Here is a 26479-nt window from a genome sequence, read left to right on the forward strand (position 1 = left end):
GGTTCCATGAGTTGTGACGTATTCTACCATCTTTCAAAATTCATCATATTGAGGTGATTCTCAGGCCCCAATGCAAAGCTTTTATAGGACTCTGATTGAACTGTCTATGACTGCCGGACCTCTACATTGCAACCAGCAGGATTAGATTAATTTTGCTGCTTGACTTTTATTACGAGGAAAACGTTTATAATCGCACAGAATAAGAAAGGTGAACTGAAGCAGAACAAAGTGGTGACCCGCACCTAGCCTATCAATGGACTTATTTTACAATGAGTTTTAATGTTAGAAACCAAGCCCGGGAGAGTTAATGTGACATCACTGTTTTCATTCTGAGCCTCACTGTCTTTAAAGGGGATAAGTATGATTTCAAGATGGCTAACAAGGGTGAGCCATTGCACTCCTAGTGCATTGTGGGACATCACAGAACTGGAGCTAGTAGCTCTCCCTGACAGACAGGGAAAGGAGACTGTGTCCTATTAATCATATTTAAACCAAGGAGTGCGGGCCCAAGGGGGCAGTTAGAATGGCTGCTTGTTTAATTAAAAGTCCCATTTTCCATATTTATGGTCTTGATTCTGTTAAATATTAAGAGCTTGGGTTGGGCATCTGATGAGAAAGTGACTTGCTCAATCTGCAAGAGAAAGAAAATGATATGTGAGACGCTGCAGAGAGAGCATGGTGTAGGAAGACTCCTTCTGAGTTTTGGAGTGGACAAGTGATCGTGAGGAGTGCCACAGAAGACTTCTATTAAATAAAATGGGAATGCAAAAAAAAAAAAATTAGATTGAGATCATCCTTATAAGTGTATTTTGTTTTTCTTTCCAAGAAAAAAACCTAATTACTTCTGCTTCTGATCAGTGGTAAAAAGCATTCTGTCTATCTGTGATACAAATGAGAGAGTGCTCAGTCTGCATCTCTTTACAGACTGTCAAGGGTTAAATCCTGGGTTCGGGGGCAGTGTGAAGATGTTAACGCAATGTGACATTTGTGAAATTGAGCCCCGCCGTTACCACGGTGACAGCCGGACCGCCATGCTGCCTGATGAGATGTTAAATGGTTTTGGCCTCCTGTCAGTGCGCAGCCCTTCCCCAGGGTGGGTGCAGCAGCTCAAGGGAGCCTTCACTCCATCCCTATTCATCCACAGTCAGGCAAAGGTGATGTCCACCTGGGGGGGGATAGGGTACTCTACTATTTATCTCTAAGCTACTTGCTGTAAAACCTGTGCATCCCATGTACCTGCCTAAGCACAGCATTGCAAGCATACCATCATCATGCTGTGCTATTTCTGTACCAACACATAGGGCCAAATGTGATAGGGAGCGGGATAAACATTTCAATGAGTTAGCAGTTAAATTTAAAGTGGCAATGTTTATTAAGGCAAAACAGACCTGATTTTGTCTTCCTAAACTGTGCCGGTTTAAATTTGACTAACGTAGCATTTCGTATGCAGATACATTCGCAGTCGCACATAGAATATAGGCATGCCGCATATCATTTTAATCAGCAGAAGCTGCTTGTGCGTCCTATTGGCATCACTTTGTGAATAAGGGGAAAAGTCACTCGAAAAGACGTTCGGTGCTACCGAGTCGCGCCACGGCATGTTGCGACAAGAAGGGCTGTTTCACGCGCAAGGAAGCTAGATGTATGTGGACACATCTTTATATAAACACACACACTGCATAGTTACTACTGTCTAACGTTAGTTTTTGCACTCATCTACAGCCATATCAATGTTACTGCTATACTGCACCACTGTGCTCTCCCAAATACAGAGTACTGTAACTACTCCAACTCCCTTAGGCCACTTACTGACATTTCATTTGGATGCATTGAATCTAGTGTAAGCTAAATAATTAAAGCTAGGGTCCAGTTGGTACCATTTTGTTGAAATTGAGCACCTAACGTGTTGGTAAATAAACCCTTCTGAGGGTTACTAGCAAAGTGCTAATGTTTTAAAATAGACATTTGCTTTCACTGGCTAAGTTGCAGGATGTTAATCACTGGTAATTTCTGGGAACTTGACACAATCCTTCCACACGCTCTGTAAATACAGCACTTCAAGCTTTCTCAATATAACAGGACATTGATATTTTGGGTATATGTAGAGGCAGTATAAGAGCTCTTGGGGAATTGGTGCATACTGAGTTGGGTTTACAGTTATTCTCCGATTAGTGCTTGGACTAATGTTTGGTTTAGGGTTATAGCTTGGGAGTTAGATTTAGGAGTTGAACTAATAGAAATTTTAGATTTACAGCAAAGTAGTTTTGGTATATGTTTTTTTTATTTTCCATATTCTTCACTTGACTAAGGATGTAGTCTGACTAAGAGGTCTATTTATCAATCTTTTTTTCATAATATTATGTAGAAACACCAGTTTTTGCATAATTTTATGTATGGTTGATACGTACTAATTGTCTAATGCAGAAGATTTCACAAAACCTAATTAGCGCTGCAGTCCTCATTATTACCAATGGGGACCAGAGCCGGACTGCCCATCTGGCACTTCCGGGAAAATGCCAGAAGGGCCGATGGCCCGGTTCGCCTGCAAACCCCGGCCAAGCAGCTCCGCCTACCTGGACACAGAAAGTGGGGCCACACCCCATTTGAGCGAGGTCACGCCTCTTTTGTGGGCGGTGCGCTTACGCCTTGTGCATTAGGGGGACTGCCCGGGCTGCATAGCAGCCCCAGTCCGTCCCTGATGGGGACTACTGTCTAAGCCTTATGAAACAAACTTTCAAATGCAAAGCTTTTCAGAGTTTGACCCTGTTGGTTTATGCCATTCTCAGATGGCGTAAACAGCTTTATGCCTATGGAGGCATCCTCACAGAATAGGGATCTTACGATCCCTCTCCCTTTTTCAAAGTTTGACCAGGTTGGTTTATGTCATTTTCAGATGGCGTAAACAGCTTTATGCCTATGGAGGCATCCTCGCAGAATAGGGATCTTACGAACCCTCTCCCGCAGCCTTCGCTTGGCTCTGGAATCTGACACTGTGTACAAAGTGTGGGATGTAACTCACAGGGACAGCGATTCTCTCAACCGCTGTCACTGCAAGTTTCTTTAGCATTGGTTCTCAAACTCAATCCTCAAGGCACCCTAACAGCATAGCTTTTAAGGCTATCCATGCTCAAACACGGGTGACTTAATTAGTACCTCAGTCAGTTTGATTATACCATCCTTAAAACCTGCACTGTTAGGGTGCTTTGAGGGTCACGTTTTGGAAACCCTGATATAGAGGGTATTTTTTTGTTAAGAATGAAAAATATGCTGCGATATGAACTGATGATCTCTGCACTGCAGTGATTATTAATACCTCAGCCCCTAAGAAACTTATTTGACAGGGGCAAGTTCCTGCTTTGAAACAAGGAATCTGCTTTCTTTCTAAGGCACTGACACGAGCTCTCTTACAACATGTATTCCATTGTAAGGATGTCTATCACTGGGACCCCTATCACTAATTGGAAGCCGTGGGGCTGATTTAGTCATTACTTGGACAGTTTGCGTAGCATATCTTATGTGATTTCACTCTGTGAATGTATGCATATGTGCCTATGCAGGCCCACATGTATTTTGCACGTATCAAACCCTAAAAGGTGGTACGGGGGTGGGAACGGGCTAAGTAGGAAATGTTCAGTAAGGACATAATCTCACAAATGCGGTTCATGCAGACCAGTAGTTGTGCATGTTATAAGTCTGCTAAAAGGGCACATCTTTTGCACCTGCTACAGGAAGGTGACTTGTTGTAATGTAGGCACGTATGCTGTGTATGCGTACTGCTCTACCTATGGGCAAAAAATATGTTTGCATGCAATTTTCTACCAATTTCTTGCCCATTTTGTTATCAACACCTTTACAGATGTGCATAGCTATATTACATCTCTATGTACAGTAAATCGACATCAATGTTGCTTCATAAATACATTCTGCTGTTCCTGTACTAATTTGCACATCCTGCTTATACATTCTTACCAGAACTAGCATTCAATCATCTTTTTTGACATTTCTTCTCCTTCATATTCTGTCTATGCATTTACTCACATTATCCGTTCTGTGTGTGTATGTGTGTGTGTACATATATATGTGTATATATACCGACCCTACAATATGTTCATTTATTTAATGATCTTTCAGAACGATTACTTATGAGAATATATTTCTATTTTATACATACTCTGTTTTAGAGATAATGCTGATCTCTATTCAGCTGCCCCTTGCAGTATTGCATAGCTATTCATCATTCACTGCATTGGTGTAAAATCTGCTGTGCTCACCCTCACTCTGCACTGCTAGGTCTGACCGAGTGAGTGCCTTACTATATTTAACATCTTTACTCCTTTCGTGTGATTTTGTACGTAAAATGTAGGCAAAAAAAAAAGTATGTGTAGTTTGCAGAACGGGACAAATCGTAAGATGTGCGCAGCTTTGCAAATGTAGCACATGCGCACTTTTACGTCTGTATGTGCCTGACTGACATCAGGAGGAAACTGTAGTACATGTACCTAATTTACCCCAGATGATGTGGCTTGACTGTATTTGTACTAAATGCTAACGTTCCAGTACACAAATCATACACATTATAATATTTTAATGAAGTATCATTTACATAAGACTGTCTGTGTCTGAACAGTGATATTAATAAATATGAAGTCTCATTTACCATGTAAAATACATTTAAATTCAGACATAAATACAAAATAAAAGTCCTAATTAAGTTGAGTAAAGACAGCCATTGCCTTCCCGAAATTTTCAAATATGAAATAAATGATGTGAATGGATAGCAGCGGCCACACTAATAATGGTGATAGTGTCAGTGACGGGGATCAAGACACTCTCAGCCAATCAGGAGCAGCTGCTGGTCTTTCTCATCATCAGTTTGTATTTTGCAACAAGGATCAATTACTTACAAATGATTCACCCCCTGACCGGCACATATGTGTTTTCTTGTGTACATGGGATGCGTTTGTGTACATGGGATGCACCTTTACTGCAACCTGCTAATGCTTGCACACCCCTCCATTCCTGTTCTATTCCTTTAAACGCAAGGAAGAGTAAGTGCAAAATGCACCCACATCGGTTAGATGCCTAAGGGTTTCTTGTGCACATGTGCAGTATAAAAACAAGTGCAATTTCTAACACAATTTCAGGGCAGTTTGTGCTTTCATGTAATTCTGTATCAGCCCTGTGTGTCTGGTGGACATGAATGGCTCTGAGGTTCACCTTGTTCCGACTACCAAAGAAATGACATATGAAGGGGGCAGGAAATTGGGCATCCTCTACCCTACACATAAAAAGATGCTCTATTTATAACCTTTACACAGCATAAAACATGCATGTATACATTTTTTTTTATTTTTATGATGAACCCATTAACCCAATCACTGCTGGATATCAAATGAACCCCTTAATCTTTGTCAAAACAATCTGTTTAATAATTTGCTCCTTTTAATATATTCAATAAAAGACCTTACAAATAAAAACCATTTTGTTGGCACTTTTGCATCCCTTTTTACATTATTATGAAAAAAATGATGTGGTTGTACCTTTAAAATACAAATTCTGGTGTAGAATAAAATCGCAATAACCATATGCAAATGTGGTGAGCGGAACGCAGCGTGTAAATCAGAGGAGAGAAGAGCCAGAAGCAATAGGGAGCGAGAGAGAGAGGGAGGGGGGTGACCTGGGGTTAATCAGTTTTACTGCTCAGTGAGAGAAAGCTGAGCGAGGAGAAGGGGGGGGGGGTGGATGAGGGATAGAAGGCAGAGAGAAGAAAGAGAAGGAATAAGAGCAGAAAGAAAGGCAGACAGAGCGGAGATATGGAGAAATAAGGAGTTGTGGAGGTGGGAGATTTATACATTGCAATAAGGATTAATTACTAGAGATAAAAATTAAGGAAACATGAATTTGAGACTTCGGTGATAGGTACAATATGAAAAAGGCAAGAGACAGAAATAAGGATTACTATGGAGAAAGAAAAGAGGAGCTAGAAGGGATACAATATACCTGGAGGGAGACATTAGAAAGGACCATGGGAAAGGGTGATAGAAATAGACTGAGAGTGGTAGGTGAAGCAAATGTTTGAGGATTGCATGAGAACATACTCCATTTAATGCTAACAGAGCTGCTACATGGGAAATGTACTCAAACTATGGTGTATCCTGTAAGTTTTGGCTGCCAGACATGTGAAGCATCTTTCTTGGGCATTTGCCCTGAATGACAATATATTACAAGATTACCTAGAGCAGGCTAGTCCTGTTGCTGCCATTGTCTTGGCTTCAGCAAGAAATGACATTTGTGCATCAGCATCATGTGCTCCCCTCATTCCTTGTCTGATTAAAGCCACAGGGATTAACACTATCTGTAAGTGCTGCTGCTTCAGATCCTGGCCCAAAAAAATGCTTTGTTTATTAAGAAGTGGCAGGATGGGACAGATCCCCTTTCCCCAGGGGCCTGTGTACTACAACTGTTTTCTTCTAACAAATACCAAACCAATATGTACACACACTCATCCCATTCAAGCTCTCTAACTATATGGTGATTCTTCTTATTTCTATAGAAACTTGGGTTAATCTTCGTTTAAAACCATTGTACCATTGTATGATGCCATGAACTACACAAGAGGACCATACCCTTTTTTTTATACCAAGTAGCAGGGATGTGGTCACATAGAGGGTGCTGAAGCTATTTGCTAACATGGCTTATTAGTTACACTGTGCAAATCTACATTTATATCACCCAATCGGCAAATAGCTTTGATTGGCCAAGAGCGTGAAAGACAATTAAGTTTCTGATGGATTACTACATACAGCTCTGAACCTTTTCTCAGTAAATAATTATTTTCTTGCAATTTTTTTTTCTTTATAAGGCAGAATTCTTTAAACATTACCAGATATATATATATATATTTATATTTTATAGATATCAGACAATTTTTAAAATATGTTGTAAAGGATGGTGATCGTTTTACTAGACTGGGACTTTTTATTTCCTAGTTTTCCTATAAAAGTCGCCATGTTTTCTTGAGAATACATAGGGGCTGATGCAGATTTGGCCCCATTAACATTCTAAATCGGAGGCACAATTTCCACTCGTTAAAAAAGAACTGTGACCAACTGCAAAGTGATAACGATCTAAGATGTGTGCCGGTCAGCAACCATAGCATATGCCCACCCACAAACAACTCATCATTTCTGGTAATAGGGAATAAAGAAAAAAGTTTTGCTTAAAGGCACATACACAAGCATAATATATATCTGAGTGACATGGCAATTGCTAATCAATGTCAGCGGAGCATTCACAGCTAATCATAAGCAATTTGCTAGTACCATGCCCGTCATTCACTATTTAACCTTGCCCCAAAATACCCGCATTCAAATATGGCGATCTCAGAGGCATATGAGCCTTGTCCAGATCTGCAAGTGTCCATAATTATGCAAACACACTCTCAGCTTTCATTAGAACACCCCCTACCTATCAATGCGCCCTATACGTATAATAAAAAACTGCATGGGCACGTGTGTACCCACTTTCCATGGCATGCACACAGCCTGTGTGATTGAACAATTATATACGAGGGTGCTTCAATAAGTAAGGTAACAAGACCTTTCATGTGTGTAATGGTCTCTATTTCATTCTAATTTCCTGCCAGACCAGAGCGGGTAGGCCACAGCTTCCCTCATGGCCATTAGACTACACCTCATATCAGTCATACTGTGCCAACATAGGTTGTAAGATGGGGGGCTCGCGGAAAAATGGTCAAACATTGAGGTGCGTAGAGTGATCAGATTTCTGCGTCTAAAGGGTACATCAGCAGCTGAAATTCATCGCCACCTTGTAGAGGTGTACGGTGATAACGTCATGTCACAGAAACAGGTTTGTGTTTGGTGCACTGCCTTTGATAACGGTCAAGATGAGCAGCGATCTGGCTACAAAGCACATCCACCACAGATGACAATTTGTGCCGCATCCTGATTCAGGAGGACGCATTCAAGTTATGAGCAACTGTGGTACAGGAAAATGTGTTCACACTGGGTACCGAAGTAACTTGCAGAAGTTCACAAAACCAATAGGATGGGATTGTCTCTTGTGAACTTGACACGGCACCATGAGGAGGGAGTGCAGTTCCTGCAGTGTATTGTTACATGCGATGCATCATGTGACACCGGAGACTAAGTAAGCATCCATGACATGGAAACACTCATTGTCTCCAACTTTGAAGAAATTCAAAACAACTCCTTCAGCAAAAAAGGTCATGATGTCTGTGTTTTGGGACCACAAGAGCGTTCTTGTTGATTTCCTCACCAAGGGAGATTCTGTGAATGCCGTTGATTATTGAAAAACATGAAGCCGGTTGCAGAGGACAATTCGTCAAAAAGTAACTGGGTTGCTGCGAACATGCGTCGTAATGCTGTATAATGACGGCAGGCCACACTCAGCCAACTGCATGTTAGTTGTCACGGTGCTACCATTGGGAGGTACTGAACTATCCACCCTGACCTGGCACAGACTGATTTCCATCTATTTGGGCCATTGAAGAAGTACCTGGATGGAAGGTGATTTGCAAGCGACAGTGAAGTTAAGCAAGCCATCGTGTCCTGGCTTTAGGAGCTTGACACTGATTTCTTCTATGCTGGGATAGATGGCTTGGTGTACCGTTGGAACAAATGCTTTGACAAGTATGTGGAAAAATAATCTGTACCAAGGCCATACTATTAATTATGCATATATTTACGCAATGAGAGGTCTTGTTACCTAATTCACTGAACCACCCACGTAGATAGTGTCATTTGGGCTATTTATTAGTGCCTCATACTTTTATATGTTCACTTTTTATTTAGATAATTTTTGTAATATTGTAATTAAGCTGTATCCACTGCAATTAAATCTGGTCCTCTGAATTTGGGATGGAAGGAAGTTTCTTTCAGGCAGACCATTTACATCTAGGTTTGAAGTGCTCAATGCTATAGTTTGTGATTTCTAGGACAAATGTCCTCCCATAAGTCTCTATGAATTTTTTGAATGTACGAGTTTTTAAAATTACTTTATTAAATGTTTTTTTAATAGTGCATCATGAAATGGCATCTGGTTTATATTTGCGTTCACACCCGGGGATACTAGCTGGCTACCAATGAACCTCCTGCTACTCAATATACCAGAAAAGGTAAGCTTACATTAACTAAATATATGCAAATTAGTCATTTTGAGCACATATTGCTGGACCATACTACACTTGTTCTCTCTCCTTGGCTTACATTATACTCCATAATTGGATCAATGGATACTGTAAGGAACATCAAATGTATGATATGAGCTCTTGCAATAAGAATTGAATGTATACATACAGGTTTTTGTAGTTTGTTCAAACTCCTGTTCCACAGTTATCACCAGTAACAAGTCTGGTCAAGAAGAGCTAAAACCTCTCGCCATTATGTTGTTAATTTAGGGTGGCAGGAGCGTGAATTTTAGAGGTCTACATACAGTAGGAAAACATATTGGAGCCCTATGTACATCACTTATCTGCTGCTGGAGACTATTATTAAATTACAGTGGAAACTGTTGGCAGTGTGGAAAGGCTGGGAGGATATGTACTCTGAACTAGACCAGGTAAGTGTATGGGGGACTGGGTCTGCCAATGGAGATATACTGACCTCTCGAATATATGGCCGACAATTGGCATTGGGGCTGGCAATAGGAAGTTCTTTTGTGGAATAGATTCCTGAAAACTAGAGCAATATATGGTTGGTGGTGTAAATTCCTGTAAAATAGATGAATGACAATAGAGGGATGAGAGCAATGCTAAGAAATGTATTATTGCAATAAGTATCACTTTTATCCAAACCACACGTGTACAGTATATCTAATTTCAGAGGTACTACAAATATGGTGTCTGCTGTAAGGTCTTGTTAGCTTAACAATTTAGCTCCGTGCTTTTAACACATCCATTTGAAAAGTGCATTGATGCCTAATAGTGCAGTGATCCTTGATTAGATTCCAATCAGGGCACTATATGTGTGGAGTTTGTATATTCTCACCATGTGTGCGTAGGTTTCCTCCCACATCCCAAAGACATACTGGTAGCTAATTATCTTCTGATGAAATTAACCCAACTGTTCATATCTTTGTGGTAGGGAATATAGATTGTAAGCACCTCTCAAGCAGGAAAAGATGTGCGTGATTAGATATTGTCTAGGCCAGAGGTTCCTAAACGCGGTCCTCAGGGCTCCCCAGCAGTTCAGGTTTTAGAAATATTCATGGTTGAGCACAGCTGACTAATTTAGTACCTCAGTCAGTTTGATTTAACCACCTGTGCTCAACCATGGATATCTCTAAAGCTGCATACACAAACAACGATTTTATGAACGATTTTCTGTCAGATTTTTTGAACTGCAAACGATTTTTGCATATTCCCTTAATGAAAATCGTTCAGTTGACAAGTCAGACTAAACTACAAACGTGAACGCGCATGACCGATAATCATTCATCGTTTGACTGAGAAACTGAACGATTTTTTCATACGATTATCGTTAAACGATATTGTTTAACAATAATCGGTCAAAAAATCGTGTGTGTATATGCACCTTAAAACCTGAACTGTTGTGGTGCCTTGAGGACCGCTTTTGGGAAACTCTGGTCTAGGTGTTGCATGATATGTAGGCTCTATGTAAATTTTATTCAGTTATAAAAAAAAAAAGTGAATACTTTTTTTGTGGCCCTAAGAGTGCTGTATAGGGGTGAATACAGATTTATTACCCATAATTTGGAATCCTTACTGCATTTGTACCTGTAAGTATTTATCGAACCATGCAAATAGTAAAATTAGCATGTGAGAGATTAAACTACTAACCAATTTACTTACAGTAACATCAGCAATATTTAAGCATAGTTTCTTCCTCCAAATCTTTCATTGCAACCCTACTGTAAGCAGTGTATACTGGGCCCAATATGCTCATCTGAACCTGCAGACATAAGATTGTTCAGTTTTCTGCTGAAGAATACCTGACACGTTTCCAGGAACATTTGGAGGGAAATTATGTCACTAGGGACATTCTAGATTCTAGAATAGTTTTCTCTCTTCATGCAGGGAGCTCAGAGTGCAGGTATACAGCAGAGGGAGCTGCAGGCTGAGGCATATGACACTGGTCTGACTGGGAGTCCCATGGACACGCCACATAGGAGGAATCTGGCATATTAGAAGCAGATACGAGCCGAGGATCTCTTTAGTATTGCAGAGAGCATCCTGAGATAATGTGCATAACGCGTGGTTTTTGGAGGGAGGATAATAGCTGAACAGCAAGGAAATGAGCAGTACTGGGGTAGCAGGTAGAGATCACATGTTAAATAAACTGCGATGCAGTTAGAGAGGGGGTTGCAGCTCTCGTCTAATAGCCTGTTTTCCAGTATGAAGCTATAGATCGGAGGAGGTAAAGGGGACATAAGAGCAGCAGTGGGTAGGTAGTCGAGCTGTGGTAGTGAAGAGAGCTAATGGCAGTGGAATAGCAGTGAGAGGTAAGGTGCAGTATGAAGTCAGTCTATATTGTGATACATTTGTCATAGGACACAGTTTGAATAGTGTGGGATTATAGCAGAGGTGAAATAGGCAGCTGGGATTAGATGGGAGATGGGATTAGAGAGGAATTAGCCTGAAACCCATAAAGCTTTGCACCTCTTAAAGTAATTATAGGAAAATGCCTTCATTTACTGCGTAATCTGTCTCCCGTCTAGATATCAGACACTTGGGGTCTTTAATTCTACTTTCTATCGTTTTTATTTACATCCCGCTTTGCATCTATGTCTCTTCTTGAACTTCTGTTACCCATCAATCCATATATCAGGTTCTGGCAATACGTGGTCTTGTAGCTGCTGTGGAACTATACAACAAGCACGGTGGGTCTTATAGTTTTAAATAAGCTGTAGGACCACAGGATACCTACCTCTGTCACACTTATCTCTTCCCACTGGGTCTGATTCTGAGTTCTACACAAAAGTGCACTCAGCAGTGTCTACTGGCAGTCGCATGTCTATGAGTTAATGCAAACTCCTTCTATTGTGGATATCCATTTGACCGAATGTGCAAGGTCTGAGACGCCCACTTTTAGCGCTCATGCACGTTGTAATACCAATTGGTGCATCCTTTATACGCCACCATCTGTCGCACCATTGAAACTTGCACCAGCCCTATGACAGGTGCAATTTCTCCGTCTGACCATGGCCTCCTATGCCTGCAGCTGTGCGTCTGTGGACGCAGTCGCTTCCATTAACACACCAATCCCATAGCACGCTCACTGAATGGTTAATTTCTAGCCACCTCCCATGCAGTCTGTCCCAATCATAACAGCACCTTTGTGTGTACACTCTCTGTGCCATCAGAATTTTCAGACATTTTTACGTATGCGCAGTTGCAAAAAACATCAGTATTGCACGTGGATTGTGCACACACTTTGCATGTATTGCCGATGCTCAGGCCCACTGTCTGCCATGTCTGGTCTGTAGTTTTCCCTAATATGCGGAACCTCAATTATGGAGAGCTCCACGTGTAGGAAATGGGTTGGGTACAGGATGCCGGCAGTGAAAATTCTGACGACTGCATCCCGACAGGGTTAGGATACCGACACCTGTCGGTCGGTGTTCTAACCCTCCCTCCCCGCACCCTGACCATAACCCTCCCCCTAGTACCTAACCCTAATCATTCCCCTATCATTGCTACTTACCTTGGGGATGCCGGTGTCGGGATTATAAGCGCTGACATCGCATGTGCCTGGATATTGACCGAATTCTGTAAGAAATAGTGCAAAGACATTTTACTTTATTCATATTCGTGATCCTTAAATGTAAAACATGCATACTTTTCTGCAAATGGTTAATACAGTATTCTATGTATTTTCTACTAATCAGAGATTAGCAAGAAATGTTTTCTTTACAAAGTAGCAATTATAACAGCAGTAACCAGACATTCATAATATAGAAAAGATTGCTTTTCATTTCCAATACAGAGTATATATGACAATTACCTTTTAAATAAGACAATTTTAAGATGTGGGGATAATATATTTTAACTGTGTAATAATAACCTGTGCATGTGACTATATATGAGAAACTATACTGTAAATAATCTGGTTATTAGAAGTCGCAGTATATCGGTATAATTTTATACAGATCACAGAAATTTGAGGCGAGTTTTAATAACAGTAACTGTTTTTTTTGCAGTAAGGTTTGCATTATTTTTTTTTTTTTTTAGAATATCATTTTCCTAATGTACAATGACAGGTTACATGACAACTCTCTTTATACACACTTTATACTGTATAATGGCGTTTATACATATATTAACATCACTTGTGTATTATAAGTAGGGATTCCAGTTATAAATGGAAAGTTAGAAATGACCTATTGAGAGCTTGCCTGATGTATATGGATAAAACAAAAAAATCACAACCAGATTGCACTGAGAGGTTTAGAAAGAGCCTGTGCAAGGGGCAGGTCAGTACAGGAACTTCCTCACCCCTATATCAACTGTATTTATTGGGTGCGAAGAAGTTCCTGACCTGAACTGCTGCTCACAAATAAAGGTTAACAAAGAGTTATGATTTGGCTTATTTAGTTTCATAGATATACTACCGTACTAAGGACCTGATTCAGATTGGATTGCAACTGCGAACGCCGTTGCGATTACGCACGCAGTCTCGCTGCGAAGATATACTAATCCTCTGCGATCGCTATGCCATCACAGCACAACATAAGGATGCCCACCTTACCTTACACACATCCATAATACTTAGCAAGACTGCAAAACCATCGGTAACATCGAGTACCATCGCAGCCTCACGCACACTTGTACAAGGTCAGACCTTACTTAGAAATTGCTAACCTTCCAGTACACAGTGAGAGCTCAGGCTTCGTATGGCATTGTAGTGACTAATTTATGCATGCCCCTGAATGGCGTTCAAACACCCTGGCACACCTGCATTTCTCCGACCACCCCCCGTCATCACCTCAAGTGGTACTACCTGCCAATCACTCTGCGATGGGTCTGCGTAGTCACTGCGATCGCAGTCTCGGCTGCAGTGAGGCATTTGTGCATTGCGATGCATGCGCAGTACGCAACAATCTGCCATCTGCGTAAGCTGTTGCAGGTGGGATCCAAGCTGAATCAGGCCATATGGTCATTAATCCTTTATGGCAACTTTGTTTGGTCTAATATTTCAGGCAGCCAGTTCTATGTAACTGGTATGGCTTCTGTTTTTTTATTTTAACTCTGCCCGTTTGCTTCGCAGTATAAGATTCTTCTTCTTGTGGAAATAATGTTACCCCGCCTTCTTTTGGAATCCATCTTCAGCTCCCTTTGTCGTTCACAATGGTGACACAGCTTACTTTTTATTGCCTCCAGATTTCTTAACCACAACATTGTTTTTCATAACCGACTGGGATGCAGCAGTGTCAAGTTGTACTAATTGACTTGATCTTGAAATTCTGTAGTGTGAATTTACAATAGTTGTTTTAAATATAATTTATCACATTTATTAATACTGTTCTTTCCATAACACTGTAGGAAATGGGCAACCAATCAGACTATTGCTTTAATTTTGTAAACTGTTTAAGAAAACTTAAAGAATCTGGATGCTGTGGGTGACACCGAACCCACCTCAGGCAAACTTGGAGCATCCCAAGATGAAGCAAGATGCAACAGTTATCAAAAATGTTATGTTTGGCCAAAATTCAGATATTAAATCAATCATAAACTTTCAATGATTTTTCTCAGTCATTTGACCAGTTACATTTAAATTGGTTACCCAAACTGACAATCAAATTGTGAACAAGAGGTTATACTTTGGTAACTTTCAAAATTAAAGAAAAGTGCTAGTGTGTAAGCTACCAGGGATTGCTATTGGGGTGCTAATAGTGTGGGCTCTTGATTCTATAGCAATGCACAAAACTCTACAACTTTTAGATTGTCTATGATATCTAGTGGTGGAGTTTACCTAGGGGCTGAAGCCCCCCCAGTAAAATCTGACAGCCCATTGTTAGGCTGCCTGGCAGTGGCATTGGAAGCTCTCCCTGCTAATTACAGGTGGACAGCCAGTCCCAGGGGGAAGTGTTTTCTCCCCCTGGAACTGCCAGTCCAGACTGCAGTTATCGGAAAGAGTGCTTCCAATATGAAGCCACTCCCCTGCTACAATGACAGCCCTATAGGGCTACTAGGGGCTGCAGCTGATACAGTCCCTAAAAGCCTGACCTGCTTATAACATTAACCAGCACTAGACTTTACCAGCCGTGTAGAACCATAGAGGAGATTCCCACAGTGTGGTGTTTCTCCCACAATAATTCTAGCCAGCCAGCACTAGGCCAGTTGACACCGTAGATCGGTTCCATAGGGGTAGCAGCCCTGAATAAATTGTGTGATGTCCCACTTCTAGGTAAACCCTATCATGGTGGGTATTGCAAAACAGTGAGCAAAAATAGAAGACTTTTTCCTTGATGCACTTGGAGAACCACAAGTGCAGCATGCTGTGGCATCCGGACCTGCTGCTACATGTAGTGCACCAGTAAAAAATGCAAAAAAAAAAAAACTTAAATAAAAAACCTTTTCTTTACCAATTTTTTTTACTTACAAACCCCTTGAGAAAACAATTTAAATACAATAGATGGGACCAGGCTTTACAAATCGATGTGATCAACAGTGGGTTCTATTTAGAATGTTGGAACTAACCTTCTGTCAATCTGCGGCGATGCCCATCAGTTTGCAAACCCATGAAAAACAGATGCTTAGTCAATATACCCTTAGGATAGATAGATGCAAGGCCACAGCTGTAAAAGAAATCTGGCTGCTGGTTGAAAAAGTGGGTGCCTGCTTTTCAAATCAGCAAATTCCTTTCAGTTACATCTTTTGTATTATATAACTCTTGCTTGATAGAGCACTGAAGATTGCCAGAGGTGAGCAGCAATCTTCAGTTGCACCTGTTACTGGACGGGGGCTACCAACGCACAGTGCATACAGCGCAGAGCGGCTCCCTGGGTACCCTCATCAATATCATAAGATAAATCACGTCCATTGCTCAGATAAGTGGTCTCAGGAGCTGCTCTGCGCTGTATGCTCTGCACATGCAGAATACAGAGCCAGAGGCATTCCAGCGGAACCGGCCATGCCATGGAAAGTGGGTACTGGGAGGCACTGTGTAGCAAGGTATGGGTCATAGTGGCAGATTTTATTGGAGGGGACCCCCACAAGCCTTAATCCAGCTCTGTTGGGATAGTCTTTAGGATTCTGCCAAACAAATCCTGACGTCCCTACTACCAGCAAGAGCTAAAATTTTAAATAAAATGTATCATTTAGGCCCAGCCTGCTTAATTTAAAAATTGCAAATTAGGGATTAAATGTTATTACCTGTAAATTTTGTATTAAGATTCGGGAATATTTTGTAAACAGTGTTTTGCCTTTAGACAAAATCGTCACTTTGTCACTGGTTTTGCCGCGGTATTCAATAAAGTGCCTTTTAGTAAATAAACCCTGTGTCTTCTCCTCAAAGGCACACATTAACAAGATTGCCCACTTATGATATACCTCCCCCTTACAAAGTGGGTCATTATCCCCAGAAATTAGTGTGATATTTCAGAATGGTAAAGTAGTTTTGCTGCAGCATGTGAAACATTAGCAGTTAATTTTTTTTCTTTTGCTTGTCTCCAGAGGAACATTGCAGGCTGGCTTAGATTTGGGTCTTGAGACATGAGGGATGGGGGGAGAGGTGTGTGACTGGTCACCATCTCTTATCTTCAGGACCAGGGAAGGAGTTCTATCCAGGGGAGAAGTAAAGCTAAGATTTGTCTTTTATCTCTTGGGCCTGCTGTAAAAAAAAGAAGAGATAAAAATGGGTACCACGAGAGTGAGGGAGGGGGAGCCATTGCAGGGGACTAGGGCTTGAAGAGGGGAGGGAGCAGCAAGGCTGGAGTAGGGATAAAAGAGGCAGTAGAAAGAGGTTAGTGATAAAACGGAAAGGCAGGAAAGATGAATGAAAAAAGCAATAGCGGCGCAAAACCAGAAAGAGACGATACAGAATGAATAAAAAATGAACATGTGGAAAGAGAGGCAGTCAGAAGATGAAAGCTAGTTTTAACAATTCATAAAAAATTACCATATCCTAAAATATATACAAATACAAAAGAAGTGTGCATCAATATGTTCCCCCAGCTGAAATCTGTACTGGGAACTGACCCCAAACCTGCCTCCCCATGGAAGACCGGAATCAGATGATAAGCAAAATATACTTTTGAATGGTGTCAGTGAGGCTGAGTATTTTCAGAAGCCCCAACATGCAGTGTGAGCTGCAGGGGGGCCGCAAGAGACGATGGGAAAACCATTTGCAATTAAAGCTAACTGCCCACTCCGGGAGACTCAATTCCCCATAACGAACGCATTTCTAAACACACACTCACCCTGCTGTGTCTGTTATTAGCCTGCCTTGAATCTGCACGCATACACGTTATGGCTGCTGTGGTCTACTGGTTAAAACACATTTTGCTGTGAGTTTGCAAAATAGGTGAAAGCTGCATTCTGCACAGCTCCTTAACATACACACTCCGCCAATGCGAGGTAGCAAGTTGTATTCAAGGTTATGTTGTGGTTAATGCGAGTGGGATGCTCTGCAGCCACAGGCTAGGGTGGTTGGTGGGGAGAATAAAACTGTTTCATTCTAATGGGGCTGTGTGAATAAAATAAGCCTCTGCAGTGTACCCAGAGATAATTCTCACGCTATAAGCAGATAAAAGGCAGGACAGGGAGCAGAGATAGCAATGTTGTGCATGTGTGTATCACTTGTATGGTGTTATCTTACCACAGCCAGACCTCTCCTGGGAAAGGGTTAACCATTTTGCAGACGGAGAAGCTGCCAGCTCTTATGCCACATTGTATTGCAGCATCTATTGGTAAAGAAGGGGTTATATCATGATTGTGACAGAATAACCAGAGGACAATTGAAAAGACATGTTGTTCTAACACCCATGTTCAGCTCCGCACCTGCTCCGTTCCCACACTACCAGCTGGCCATTCTCACAGTTATAGCCTGTACCTTTAATTCCTGGCTTTTTTTTTTTTCTTTTCGTAAAGGTTTTTATGCTTTTCTTCCCTGCAGCTGCTTTCATGCACCACCTCTCCATTGTATACACTTACACCTAGTGTACATTTATCTTTTACACCTCAGCATATTCTGTGCACCAACCCAATCCCTCCTGTAGCTACAGTCACATGAAAAAGAATGGACACCCTGTTGCAAACCTGTGTTTTTAAATATCTGGGCATAAATAGCAATTACCTTGTCCTCACCAATGGGACCTATTCATCAAGGTGAACGGGCCCATGTGAAAACTACTGTTCCTGTATATTTAATTTAGGGACCCATTTATTATTGCTGCAACGCAGGCAATATCACTAATGTCCTCCATACAGAGCAGTTCTGATGTGCTACGCGTCCCCATATACTAGTAGAAATGATACAATTAATCAAGCTATGAAAACTGAGAGGCGTTAGCTTCCTTTGGCCCTCGCTGTATAAGTGACCTAAGGTTTCACATGCACAGTAAAGCTGGGTACAAACTATACAATATATCGAGCCAAATGTAATAGGGTGAGAGTTTGGAAAATGTGAGAGTTTAGCAGTAAACTCACCCAATGGAAGACCAGAATCAGATGATAAGCAAAATATACTTTTGAATGGTGTCAGTGAGTATTTTCAGAAGCCCCAACATGCAGTGTGAGCTGCAGGGGGGCCGCAAGAGACGATGGGAACAGGCAAACTCACATGTTTTTACACTAAAAAAGCCACGATTTAAACTGTCATCCAGATGTTTTCCCATTTGGAAGATAAAACGCGACCAAAGTGAGTTTACTGCTAAACTCTAACATTTTCTACACTCTCACCCTATTGCATTTGGCCCATTGTCCGCTACAGATCGGCATGACCATTGTATAGGGTTGTACCCTGAAAACCAACCAAATATCGTACAATGAATTGGATGGTCACATCTATCCATCAAATCTGCTGCACCTCAGATGGGTCAATGCTACGGATGATGCGGTGTAGTTTAAATTAGACGTACGATATACCGCACCACTGTACAGCAGATCTTGCAGTGTGTTCGGCAATGCTATATACCGTTGCATCGCAGGGTTGTTTGGTCGTCCAGGCGTGTACCCAGCTTAATGCTGCCTGGCAGTGTAAACTTTCACCATGACTGTTAGTAGTGTTATGGTTTGTAGGATAGCTTTTTTTTTCTTTTTTTCAGCAGCCGTCCTGGCACTGGAGCAATGATGAATCGCTCATTAGATATGGATCTACCATGCTTTTATTGATGAGTATGCTCCCCAAGTACTAAAATGATATAAATCTCATAAGGCAAATGGCAGATATTATTATTTAACAAAACAAATATGACAACATGAACAAGGCATATGTGATAAAGTAAGCACATCCCTTGATTAACTTGTAGAGGAGCCTTTGGCAGTAATAAATTGTAATAGTAATTTTCTGTATACAGTATTTCAGGAATCTTGGCAGACTCTCCCTTACACTACTTCAGTTCATTCATGTTTTGGGTACTGCTTAAACAAACCTCTCTTGGATCCTGCCACATTATCTCAATGGAGTTGATATCTGGATTTTGACTTAGCCTTTCCATAACATTTGATTCTTTTATTTTTCAGCCATTTACTTGTAGATTTGCTGGAGTGCTTATGATCATTGTCCTGTTGCATAAACCAATTTTAGTCAAGCTTCAGTAGCTGGACAACAGCCTAACACTCCCTTTAGAACACTCTAGAACCGCAATCGCAGTCCCTCTCAAACAAGGTAGTGGACTACTCAGCCGAGCATCTTATTTGCTAACAATATGCTTCTTATTCAAACTAATAAAGCAACTTTATGCAGCAAACCTACTTTGCCAGATAGCACTGATTAATGTAATATGCAACATTTGTATATCTCTGTGCGAATGATTCTGAATCCAGGGGCGTATTAAGAGAGGATGGGGCCCGTGTGCATTCCCCGTCCGGGGACCCCTACTCTCTCCCTGGTGGCCGGCAGCGGACTGATCGCAGCAGTAGACTCTGGGCACTAGTCTGACATTTTCCCCGACGATTTCCCCACTGTGCAAAACCCCCTGGAAAAATGGCTGCGGCAGGCTTTTTCTAGGCGTTTTGTGCAGGGCTGCTACAGCTGACGTGGGACTTCAGATAGGTACGTATTAGAAAATATGAGTGCAGGGTGTACACCTATTATAGATACAACCTGTCTGAATCTATACAAAGTGCTACAATGCTGCAGCTTTTTTTACGTTAATTTCTGTTGTGCTTCATCTGCGATTAAAATAATTTGTGAGGGGGTAAAGTCACAGCCATGCATCTGTGGTACACATTAAGTAGTGTTTTGCTGCATTGTGATGCGAGTTAGACAAATCTCACCAGTTAGGTGTGTGTTGGGTCCTGCGAGCCATTCTCACAGTGAACTTGCACCACAAATTTCAGTGGCAATCCAATTCCAAACTTGCATTGAAATTCAAATTTTTTTGTGCACATCCCTCTGAGCAGGTGAAAAGGTAGGGAAAATCTTTATCTTAGAGGTCAAAAATGTGAGGAAATAGTGTCGAACCTCTAGTATAACCCTCCCAAAGAATATTCATGCACTTGAAGGGGTTTAAATAGCATACTCTGGCCAATAAAGACATGACCATTTTCAGGTGAATTTCTCTAAAAAGCTCAATAAAGGGTTACATGATGTGGGACAGGGAGGTGGAGGTGTAAATGATGTGGGACAGGGATGTGGAGGTGTAAATGATGTGTGACAGGGAGGTATAAATGATATGGGACAGGGATGTGGAGGTGTAAATGATGTGGGACAGGTACGTGAAGGTGTAAATGATGTGGGACAGGGATGTGGAGGTATAAAATGTGGGACAGGCATGTGGAGGTGTAAATAATGTGGGACAGGTACATGGAGGTGTGAATGATGTGGGACAGGTATGTGGAGGTGTAAATAATGTGGGACAGGTATGTGGAGGTGTAAATGATGTAGGACAGGTATGTGGAGGTGTAAATGATGTAGGACTGGTATGTGGAGGTGTAAATGATGTAGGACAGGTATGTGGAGGTGTAAATGATGTAGGACAGGCATGTGGAGGTGTAAATGATGTGGGACAGGCATGTGGAGGTGTAAATAATATGGGACAGGGATGTGGAGGTGTAAATGATGTAGGACAGGCATGTGGAGGTGTAAATGATGTAGGACAGGCATGTGGAGGTGTAAATAATGTGGGACAGGGATGTGGAGATGTAAATAATGTGGGACAGGGATGTGGAGGTGTTGTAATGATGGGAGAGGGCTTTTTGAACTTGCAGATGAGAGGTAAACATGTCAGGGTCCCGACCGTCAGAATGCCAACTGTCACAATACCAACAGTGGTATCTCGACAGTCACAATCTCAACAGATCCCGACTATAAGTATAAGGGTTAGGCACTAGGGCAGTGATTCTCAACCTCGGTCCTCAAGGCACACTAACAGTCCTGGTTTTAGTGATAGCCATGCTTGAGCACAGATGGTTAAATCAAAATAACTGAGGTACTAATTAAGTTACCTCGGCTCAAGTATGGCTATCCTTAAAACCTGGATTGTTAGTGTGCTTTGAGGATCGTGGTTGGGAAACTCCGCACTAGGGGGAGGGTTAGGCTGTGGTATGGATATGGTTAGGCTGCGGGACAAGATGGTTAGAGTTAGGCTGCGGGAAGGGTTGGTGAGGGGGAGGGTAAAAATACCTACCAAAATCCATCTGTATTTTGATCGTTGGAATGCCGCTGTCAGCCTTCTGGCCGTCGGGATCCCATACCCAACCCACGTGTTTACTTACTCCGTTTACAAACTTCACTGGAAAAGCATTTCCTGTAACCTGAAATGTTAGGCTTTAATTTGCTGAAAAACACTTACATCCTATCATTTTTAATCATTATTAAAAAGTGCAAAAAAATAAGCTATTTAATACCTCCAGTACTATGGCCACTAACCGCCATCTTTATGGTCCTGCTATCTCAGTTGCTAATTTTGGGGGTCCAGCATGGTTTCCCCACTTTTAGTAAGCAACCTCACCACGAATAGCGCAAATTGGCATTTCAAATTGGATTGTGCGTTTCTTGGGAGCTCGCATTAGTGCAAAGTGTGCAGGTTTCATGAAACAAACTTGTATTTTCAGACTTTCAAGCATTGTGAAGAAATGAGGCGCCTTACAGATTAACAATTACAGGTTGAGTCTCCCATATCCAAATATTCCAAAATACGGAATATTCCGAAATACGGAATTTTTTTAGCATGACTGAGATAGTGAAACCTTTGCTTTTTGATGGTTCAATGTATAATAACCTCGTTTAAAGCACAAACTATTAAAAATATTGTATACAATTGCCTTCAGCCTTTGTGTATAAGGTGTATATGAAACATAAATGAATTTCATATATGTACACAAACTTTGTTTGAGCCACAAAATTATTTTAAATATTGTATAAAATGACCTGCAGGCTGTCTGTATAAAGTTTATATAGAACATAATAGCATACTGTGCTTAGATTTGGATCCCTTTCCCAAGATATTTAATTATATTATGCAAATATTCCAAAATACGGAATATTCCGATATCCAAAATACCCCTGGTCCCAAGTATTCTGGATATGGGAGACTCAACCTGTACAATAATAATTTGTTTCATTTGGATGTAACTAAACCATATTACACTATTTGCTTAGTTTTGGTGGGAGAGATTGTACATTTTCTTGGCTACCCTTTCTGAAAAAACTACTCATTATGAAATGTTACATTTATCATGAGGCTTTTCGATCCCCTGATATAGCATTTTCCCTGAACATCATTCATTCTTATCTTTCTGTGAATTTGCTGGGATAGCTAAGTTTGGTGTTCTCCATTTGTAAATATATTCTTTCTAACCTGGGGTGCCGAAATGATGGGAGTGCCCAGCCAGGGTTCCAGATCTGCGACCGATCCCACTGCTCTGCCCACTACCACTGGCTGCGCTTGTATAGCAGCGCAGCCACACATTGGGCAGTGAAAGAGTGGAGACTGCTGCTACAGCAGTTTACTCTCACTGCCCAATTTGCAGCTGCGGCTGCACTCCTATAGAGGTGCGGCTAGTAGTAGTGGGCAAAGCAATACTAGGTTTTTCAGGTGAGGGCGATCGCACTGATGGTCATTCCCCCCCCCCTCCCTGGAGCTCTCCCCATGTGCTGGGTGCACAGTGCCACGCAAACCAGTTTCTTTTGGTGGGAGGAGGCATGGCCAGACACCCCGAATTTGGCCACACCTCCTCCCAGTACCCGATCCTGTCAGCACTCTTGATGGCCCCTTTTTTACCTTTGGAATGAGAGAATGGTTTGAAAATTGCCTTTTCCAGAGTTATGAACAGTAACAATTTTTTCTCTGAGATCATTTCAGATGTCTTTTTTACCATAACATGGTGTTAGCACAATCATTTAGAACTTTTTATATAGACATAAACAAAAAATTCTGTGCTATCAACTAGGAGGGGTTGGCCCCATAGGTTTTTATGGGGGCTGCTGTGCTGCCAGATTTACTGACCTTAGCCCGGATAGTATAATGCCATCTCCAGATGGAGAGGAATCCAGAGGATCCCTTTCTGTAAAAAATTGTAATATAGTAGCCCCTAGTCTACCATATGATAACTCCATCAGCCCCTGGTGACTCACAGGACTACGGGGATACAATATACACACAAAATGTTTATCAAATCCACATTTAATATGCAGATTGTGATAAATATGCCTCTCTGTCTCATAGAACTAGCTGTAAAATCGTTAAAGAAAAGGCTGCCATTCTGTCAGGAAGAGTGGCAATATTGCAGACTGTCTGCTAGACTATTACAGATATTTTTTATATGTCAGTCAAAGAGTTAGCTGTTTGCACAAGCTACCAGAGGATCATTCGGGGTGCAGTACCAGCCCAGAGGTTTAGATGGGGCCCTGTTGTCACAAGCCGCCGTTGCCGCTTGTCACCTTTTGTGAGTTCCGGCGGTCACCCCTCTTCCAGGACGCTGCATCCTCCGGCCACTGGGTCTGACAGCTTCCCCGGTCACCAGACAACATGGACTGGACGGCGCCTGTGGTTGCTGGGAGACCAAGACGCAGGGTAACCGCGGGTACTGCTGGGACTGCCAGGCAGATGTGCAGCATCCCAGCTGATGGCATTCAATCAATCTCTGCACATCATTGGAGGAGGATCGTTTATTAGTCTACTGGACTGATGCCACTTTGCCAGTTATAGTTTACCCTTAGCGTGTAAACCCTGGTTCCTGTCTGATAGGCCAGAGTTTTCCTAGCCAGTATTCTGTTGGTGCCTGCGGGATATTTGTTCACCTGCTGTGATTCCTGGTGAACTACTGCCTGTTCCTGTATTGCTGCTTTACCATCCATAGCAGCAGCTCCTGCGGCAGCCTCTGCTAGTGGCCTCACCACTCCTGCAGTCACACCTTGGCCCTCAAGACTGCACCTTGGCTCACAAAGCCGCAACTTGGCCCTATAGGCCGCATCTCCACCAGCTAGGCCTATATTTGGCCCTCTAGGCCACATCTTGGTGCTCAAGCCACACCTCGGCCCTCAATGCTGCACCTTGGCTCTCAAAGCCAGACTCTGGCCATCTAGACCACACCACGGCTCTCAATCTGCACTTCTGTCCTCAAGGCCGCACCTCAGCTCTCAAAGCCGCTCTTTGGCTCTAAAAGCTGAACCTTAGCCATCTAAGTCGCACCATTGTCATCCAGGTTCTGTAACTGCGACCTTTTCTGCACAGCGACCATTGTTGTGTATTCTTGCCTATAATACCATCAGCCGCCAACACCAAGAGATCACCGGTATAGTCATGTACACCTCTACTGTCTGGAATTTAGGACCAGGTGGCAACCTTTGTACCGGTGAGCATACTCAGCTCTAAGGGAACAAAGGGGGGCTGTTATTGGCAGAAGACCTCACCAGCACTCTAGAGGTCTTACACCCAAATTCAGGCGTTGGCCCAGAGCGTTCAGGAACTACCCCATCAAGTCGAGGTCCATTCAGCTCTGGATGGTCAAGCTGCATCAAAGGAACCTAAGTTAAACCTCCCTGATTGGTTCTCTGGGGACCTTAAGAACTTCCTGAATTTCCGGGAGAGCTGCAAACTTTATTTTCAACGCCAACCATTGTCTTCTGGTTCTGAGGCCCAACAGGTGGGAATAATCATCTCACTACTCCAAGGGGACCCTCAGACCTGGGCCTTTGGCCTTTACTCTAACCATCTGGCCCTTCGATCAGTTGACACATTTTATAATGCCCTTGGGCTGCTCTATGATGACCTGAATAGAGCCGCATCAGCCGAAGCTCAACTGCAGTCACTGACACAAGGGCGAAAGTCCGCAGACTACTGCTCCAAATTCCGGAAATGGGCAAACAGTGGTTGGAATGACCTTGCCCTTCGCAGTAAGTTCCATCTGGGCATTTCGGAACAGATAAATTATACTCTAGTCCAGTATCCTGCACCCCAGACTCTCAATGGTTTCATGAAGCTCCCCATATGGATTAACCATTGCATAAGGAAGCAAAAAATGGAGAAGGAACTACCTACCTTACCCCCAAGGTGGATAGATGCCGACTCAACTGCAGAACAAGGTGAGGCCATGCAAATCGGGGCATTTTGCCTATCCACTGAGGAGAAGCTCAGAAGGCGGTCTGTGGGTTTTTGTCTCTATTGTAGCGGTAAGGGTTATTCAGCCAGTTCCTGCCCAGTGAAGAAGGGAAAAGGCAAGGTCTAGATGGAGAAGGAGAATTTCATTTGGGCTTATCCAGCGTTTCTTCTAAAAATTTGGTTCTTGTTCCTACCGTGATCCACTCGCTTGGTAGGGAATTTCAGACTTTGGCCTACCTGGGTTGTGGCGCTGCTGGGAGCTGTATAGATATCTCCTTTTTTAAGACTTTAGGAGTTTCTTCAGAAGAACTGCCCAGTCCAATTTCCATCTGCGGACTAGATGGTAGTCCTCTATCTCTTGACCGAATCAAGTTCCAAGTGCTACGTTTCTGTCTTTCCGTTGGTATGTTACATTCGGAAGACGTATCTTTTTACCTTTTTCATTGCACCATGGCTCTAGTAATCTTCGGTCTGCCCTGACTCAGAGTTCACAATCCAGTTCTGAACTGGAGGTCGGATGAAATCGTTAGTTAGGGCTCCAAAAGTACCTTAAATTGTCTCATCCTCCCTGTTCGGGTGATACAAGCTCCTCAATCTGCTCCCCCCAGAGCTTATGCCATATCATGACTTTTTGGACGTCTTTTCCAAAAAGAAAATCGACTCTACGTGAAACTTGAGAAATGTGAATTTGAGGTAAATCAGGTATTTTTTCTGGGATATATTTTCACCCCCAGTGGTTTCTCTGTGGATCGTAGTAAAGTGAATGCAGTGT

The 26479-nt window shown here is 42.2% G+C and overlaps 1 protein-coding gene across 6 annotated transcripts in view; it reads left to right on the forward strand.

The window, feature by feature from the left end:
* Window positions 1–26479, forward strand: part of RBM19 (RNA binding motif protein 19) — a 124185-nt gene that overhangs the window by 69563 nt on the left and 28143 nt on the right. For 3 of the 6 annotated variants that reach the window (XM_088457273.1, XM_088457275.1, XM_088457277.1), the window contains exon 25: window positions 2–4362. The gene's annotated coding sequence lies outside the window, so the exon portion shown is untranslated. Of the gene's footprint in view, window position 1; window positions 4363–9060; window positions 9158–9439; window positions 9601–14542; window positions 14707–26479 lie in introns of those variants that run through there. The other 3 variants (XR_015872561.1, XR_015872560.1, XR_015872562.1) reach the window with 3 other exon arrangements.

This window comes from Taudactylus pleione, unplaced genomic scaffold (genome assembly GCF_031769625.1).
Source record: "Taudactylus pleione unplaced genomic scaffold, aTauple2 ptg000749l, whole genome shotgun sequence".
Taxonomy (NCBI): Eukaryota; Metazoa; Chordata; class Amphibia; order Anura; family Myobatrachidae; genus Taudactylus; species Taudactylus pleione.